Source organism: Tachysurus fulvidraco, chromosome 12 (assembly GCF_022655615.1).
Source record: "Tachysurus fulvidraco isolate hzauxx_2018 chromosome 12, HZAU_PFXX_2.0, whole genome shotgun sequence".
Lineage (NCBI taxonomy): Eukaryota > Metazoa > Chordata > Actinopteri > Siluriformes > Bagridae > Tachysurus > Tachysurus fulvidraco.
The window spans coordinates 1,942,462-1,949,214 of NC_062529.1; positions in this window are offsets into that span (position 1 = coordinate 1,942,462).

Here is a 6,753-nt window from a genome sequence, read left to right on the forward strand (position 1 = left end):
TATCTATCTATCTATCTATCTATCTATCTATCTATCTATCTATCTATCTATCTATCCATCCATCCACCCATCCATAAATCAAGCAATGAATCAATCACTCCTCCACATTTCTATCTATCTATCTATCTATCTATCTATCTATCTATCTATCTATCTATCTATCTATCTATCTATCTATCTATCTATCTATCTATCTATCTATCTATCTATCAATCACATATACACATATTTAGACATATCTCTTAGACACATCTCTAAACATGTCTATTAATAAATACATATAAATACAAATCTACACCATTAGACAGAGATCCGTACACCTCTAGAATTTTTATAGACTTATATCATAAAATAAAAAAAAATATTAAAAAGCAAATTTTAATCAGAACTAAAGATAAAGCAAGAGCGAAAATGTTAAATGCGAAATACATAAATAAATAAACAAATAAACAAAGAAATAGGAAATGAATGGATGAATAAATAACGTGAATATAACTATAATCTAAACTACACAACAATAAATAACAAATATAAATAAATCCACATAAATAAGTGAATAACAAACCTTTAACGCTGTACGTCTTCGTCAGTGAAGCGTTCTGCATGTTGTGAAGATAAGTCGGCGTGATGCGGCGGAACGCAGGGCCGAGTTACTGGTGACGTCATCACATGGTGACGTCATCACATGGTGACGTGGTTATTTCTATTATATCGTCACAATTTGCTGAGAATTACAACCTGGTCTTTATTAATGAGCGGTACGTCACAAAGTTATAGTTACTTTTTTAAAGTCAATTTCTTAATTAATCAATTTAATAATAACTTCTTAATAAATAAATAAATAAATAAATAAATAAATAAATAAATAAATAAATAAATGTCGCACGGTGGCTTAGTGGTTAGCACGTTTGCCTCATACCTCCAGGGTCGGGGGTTTAATTCCCACCTCCGCCTTGTGTGTGTGGAGTTTGCATGTTCTCCCCGTGCCTCGGGGGTTTCCTCCGTGTACTCCGGTTTCCTCTCCCGGTCCAAAGACATACATGGTAGGTAGATTGGTGTCTCTGGAAAATTGTCTGTAGTGTGTGAGTGAATGAGAGTGTGTGTGTGCCCTGTGATGGGTTGGCACTCCGTCCAGGGTGTATCCTGCCTCGATGCCCGATGACGCCTGAGATAGGCACAGGCTCCCCGTGACCCGAGAAGTTCGGATAAGCGGTAGAAAATGAATGAATGAATGAATGAATGTATTGTCATGTTACAGAGATAACATAGAGTAAAGTGTAAACTCCTCCGTCCTGAAGATGTAATAAACGTGAACATTACGAACACGACTCTAACACCGGAGACTCCTTCCGTGAACAGAAAACTCCATTATAACGACAAATACACTTTTTTTGTTCCTTGTTAAAAACAGTATGTGTAGCATTACTGCTGTAAGCGGTTAGAGACAATCTGGTATAAATACTGTATAGTACAGGGAAGTGTGTGTGTGTGTGTGTGTGTGTGTGTGTGTGTGTGTGTGTGTGTGTGTGTGTGTGTGTGTGGGTGTGTGTGTGTGTGTGTGTGTGTGGGTGTGTGTGGGTGTGTGTGGGTGTGAGTGATGCTTTATGGAAATCCACAAACTGTACGCTGAGGTTCCACAGACAGGAAACAGCGAAACACGCCACAAACACGTGAAGCACGCTCTCTCTCATCTTTACTCTAAAGCACATGAGAGCGATCGCAGAATGTCGAGTATTCGTCCGAAGCCATTTTGTAGCAATTACGTCTGACGTTAAGCAGTGTGTGAGACGAGTGCGAGACAGAGGGACGCGGACGGTCTGTGAGTGACGCCGGGCTCGGCAGGTGCCCGATGGCTGGCTGGCGCTGGGCGCCGAATTAGCGCTCATCCCATCATTAAGCCCCTGTTCATGCTCAAGTCTCGGCGGTGTTAAATACGCCGTTCCCCTCGGTCAGCCATCAAACATCCTCCCAGCTTATCCCACGGGGCTTTCACACTTCACTCAGCAGAGAGAGAGAGAGAGAGAGAGAGAGAGAGAGAGAGAGAGAGAGAGAGAGAGAAGGAGAGGAAGAAGAACTCGCTGTACTAAAGTAGACCGGTTTTTCTCATCTCAAAAAGAAACAAAAGCATTACGGGTCATAAATCACGTCGTGCTGTCACACCTATACGGTTATGTTTTTATTTGAGTTTTTTTCCTTAAATACTTTTCCCCTCTGGTTATTGACTCGAACTTCATCGTTAGCTGAAAAATTGCTTCTCATAAATCAACAGGACGAGAGGCACAAATCTTTAAACCCATCAACGACGATTCAATGAAAACAAAAGGCGCTATTAAACCACGAGACACCTGTGAAAATCTACGGCGCTGGAACCGGGGTCAGGTTTTCTTTGCTTTTTCTTCCAGTCGAAGAAATAAATAAATCGAAGCAAACCAAACATGGAAGAAATGGAAGTCGGGCTGAAAACGAGGCGTGTTGAGACAGAACCGAGAAGCAGGACGAGTCTCCAGTTGGCATCGGTTTCAAGGCAAAAGGGTAATTAAGCCTATCCTGGACTGGCCTGCACTTTGAAGTCCCACACAGTGGGGATTATTCCCAGTAAAGAGAGAGAGAGAGAGAGAGAGAGAGAGAGAGAGAGAGAGAGAGAGAGAGAGAGAGAGAGAGAGAGAGAGAGACTCGTGCTCACCCTTTACATTCCACTTGAGTCATGTAACAGCCAGCAGGAACTTTAGGACAAGTTTAAAAGTAGAGGACGTCAGAGACCTTCTAGTGCTGTTTGGTTCTTTTAGATAGATAGATAGATAGATAGATAGATAGATAGATAGATAGATAGATAGATAGATAGATAGATAGATAGATAGATAGATAGATAGATAGGTGGATGGATGGATGGATGGATGGATAGATAGATAGATAGATAGATAGATAGATAGATAGATAGATAGATAGATAGATAGATAGATAGATGGATAGTCGTCGTACCTGGACGTTTCAACGAGTGTCATAAGAAAAATCTAATAATGAAATTCTAGGAAACGCTGAACATCAGACTGTACAGTACACACGTCACCAGGTGAACATCAGACAGTACACACGTCACCAGGTGAACATCAGGCTGTACAGTACACACGTCACCAGGTGAACATCAGGCTGTACAGTACACACGTCACCAGGTGAACATCAGACTGTACAGTACACACGTCACCAGGTGAACATCAGACTGTACAGTACACACGTCACCAGGTGAACATCAGACTGTACAGTACACACGTCACCAGGTGAACATCAGACTGTACAGTACACACGTCACCAGGTGAACATCAGGCTGTACAGTACACACGTCACCAGGTGAACATCAGACTGTACAGTACACACGTCACCAGGTGAACATCAGGCTGTACAGTACACACGTCACCAGGTGAACATCAGACTGTACAGTACACACGTCACCAGGTGAACATCAGGCTGTACAGTACACACGTCACCAGGTGAACATCAGACTGTACAGTACACACGTCACCAGGTGAACATCAGACTGTACAGTACACACGTCACCAGGTGAACATCAGACAGTACACACGTCACCAGGTGAACATCAGGCTGTACAGTACACACGTCACCAGGTGAACATCAGGCTGTACAGTACACACGTCACCAGGTGAACATCAGACTGTACAGTACACACGTCACCAGGTGAACATCAGACTGTACAGTACACACGTCACCAGGTGAACATCAGACTGTACAGTACACACGTCACCAGGTGAACATCAGACTGTACAGTACACACGTCACCAGGTGAACATCAGGCTGTACAGTACACACGTCACCAGGTGAACATCAGACTGTACAGTACACACGTCACCAGGTGAACATCAGGCTGTACAGTACACACGTCACCAGGTGAACATCAGACTGTACAGTACACACGTCACCAGGTGAACATCAGGCTGTACAGTACACACGTCACCAGGTGAACATCAGACTGTACAGTACACACGTCACCAGGTGAACATCAGACTGTACACACGTCACCAGCTGAACATCAGACTGTACAGTACACACGTCACCAGCTGAACATCAGACTGTACAGTACACACGTCACCAGGTGAACATCAGACTGTACAGTACACACGTCACCAGGTGAACATCAGACTGTACACACGTCACCAGCTGAACATCAGACTGTACAGTACACACGTCACCAGGTGAACATCAGACTGTACAGTACACACGTCACCAGGTGAACATCAGGCTGTACAGTACACACGTCACCAGGTGAACATCAGGCTGTACAGTACACACGTCACCAGGTGAACATCAGACTGTACAGTACACACGTCACCAGGTGAACATCAGACTGTACAGTACACACGTCACCAGGTGAACATCAGGCTGTACAGTACACACGTCACCAGGTGAACATCAGACTGTACAGTACACACGTCACCAGGTGAACATCAGGCTGTACAGTCAACAGTCACCAGGTGAACATCAGACTGTACAGTACACACGTCACCAGGTGAACATCAGACAGTACACACGTCACCAGGTGAACATCAGACTGTACAGTACACACGTCACCAGGTGAACATCAGACTGTACAGTACACACGTCACCAGGTGAACATCAGACTGTACAGTACACACGTCACCAGGTGAACATCAGGCTGTACAGTACACACGTCACCAGGTGAACATCAGACTGTACAGTACACACGTCACCAGGTGAACATCAGACTGTACAGTACACACGTCACCAGGTGAACATCAGGCTGTACAGTACACACGTCACCAGGTGAACATCAGACTGTACAGTACACACGTCACCAGGTGAACATCAGGCTGTACAGTACACACGTCACCAGGTGAACATCAGACTGTACAGTACACACGTCACCAGGTGAACATCAGACAGTACACACGTCACCAGGTGAACATCAGACTGTACAGTACACACGTCACCAGGTGAACATCAGACTGTACAGTACACACGTCACCAGGTGAACATCAGACTGTACAGTACACACGTCACCAGGTGAACATCAGACTGTACAGTACACACGTCACCAGGTGAACATCAGACTGTACAGTACACACGTCACCAGGTGAACATCAGACTGTACAGTACACACGTCACCAGGTGAACATCAGACTGTACACACGTCACCAGGTGAACATCAGACTGTACAGTACACACGTCACCAGGTGAACATCAGACTGTACAGTACACACGTCACCAGGTGAACATCAGACTGTACAGTACACACGTCACCAGGTGAACATCAGACTGTACACACGTCACCAGGTGAACATCAGACTGTACAGTACACACGTCACCAGGTGAACATCAGACTGTACAGTAAACACGTCACCAGGTGAACATCAGACTGTACAGTACACACGTCACCAGGTGAACATCAGACTGTACAGTAAACACGTCACCAGGTGAACATCAGACTGTACAGTACACACGTCACCAGGTGAACATCAGACTGTACACACGTCACCAGGTGAACATCAGGCTGCTGGAGCTCACCATCTTCAAGCTCTTACAGTTTCTCTGCTAACATCACGAGTCGGTTTAACTTCTAAGAGAAGGACAAGCTAATCTATTCTACAGAACACCCCGCCTGTATGTGTGTGTGTGTGTGTGTCTGTGTGTGTGTGTGTGTGTGTGTGGGGGGGGTGTTAGGGAGACCATGTCTGTTTACTTCTAAGAGCGTGAAATGCGGTGATTAAAATGTTTTCCTAGAGTGACAAAAGAAAGCGAATCAGCGGTGTGTGATGAAAGGTCGGGATCTCCACACAAAAAGAGGAGTTTTTGTCAAAACTGGCAACGAGCTCGGCGAGGAAAAGTGAACTGGGGCTGTTAATATTTCATTTAATCTGACTGAAGAGACCTGAGTATCCATTCACACCATAAGAGGTGTGAGTGTCTAACAGAGGAAGTGTGTGTGTGTGTGTGTGTGTGTGTGTGTGTGTGTGTGTGTGTGTGTGTGTGTGTGTGTGTGTGTGTGTGTGTGTGTCTGTGTGTGTGTGCGTGTTGGAACAATGCTGGTGGAATGTTGTGTGTACACACACACCGCATTGGCATACACATGTGGACCCTGTGGTACGGCTGAACATTGTGTGTGTGTGTGTGTGTGTGGGGGGTGCGTGTGTGTGTGTGTGTGTGTGTGTGTGTGTGTGTGTGTGTGTGTGTGTTTTTTAAAATGAAACCCAGCCTTTCATTGACTTCCTTTTGCTTACTTTCGATACCTAAACAGCGGCGGGATTAAAAGCCACATGCACGACATGTTCAGACGGTATGGAATTATTTCGTGCTGAGCCCTGATGCCGTACCAGACCTCCCCTCTCATTAACAAGAAACTTCAAGTACCTTTATGTGTGTGTGTGTGTGTGTGTGTGTGTGTGTGTGTGTGTGTGTGTCTGACAGAGTGTGTGTGTGCTGACAGGTACGACACTTCTTAAGACTCCCAGATCAACGTGGCTATTCTCCTGCGCAAAATCCCCCGGCGGGCCTGAAAATGCGACGGCGCAGGAATTTACCGTCGGACAGAATGGTGGGATGCGGGTGGGGTGGGGTTGGGTGGGCGGTTACCGTGGGTATGGGGGTTTGGGCTGAGAGGCAATTTCAAAAGAGAACACGAGTAAATAAAAGTACCTACGTCAAAGAGGATCGCAGGGGGAAGAATGGTGGTGAGGAGTGGTTGGAGTGGAGGGGAGGGGACGCGGCGGCGAGATGACGAGACGA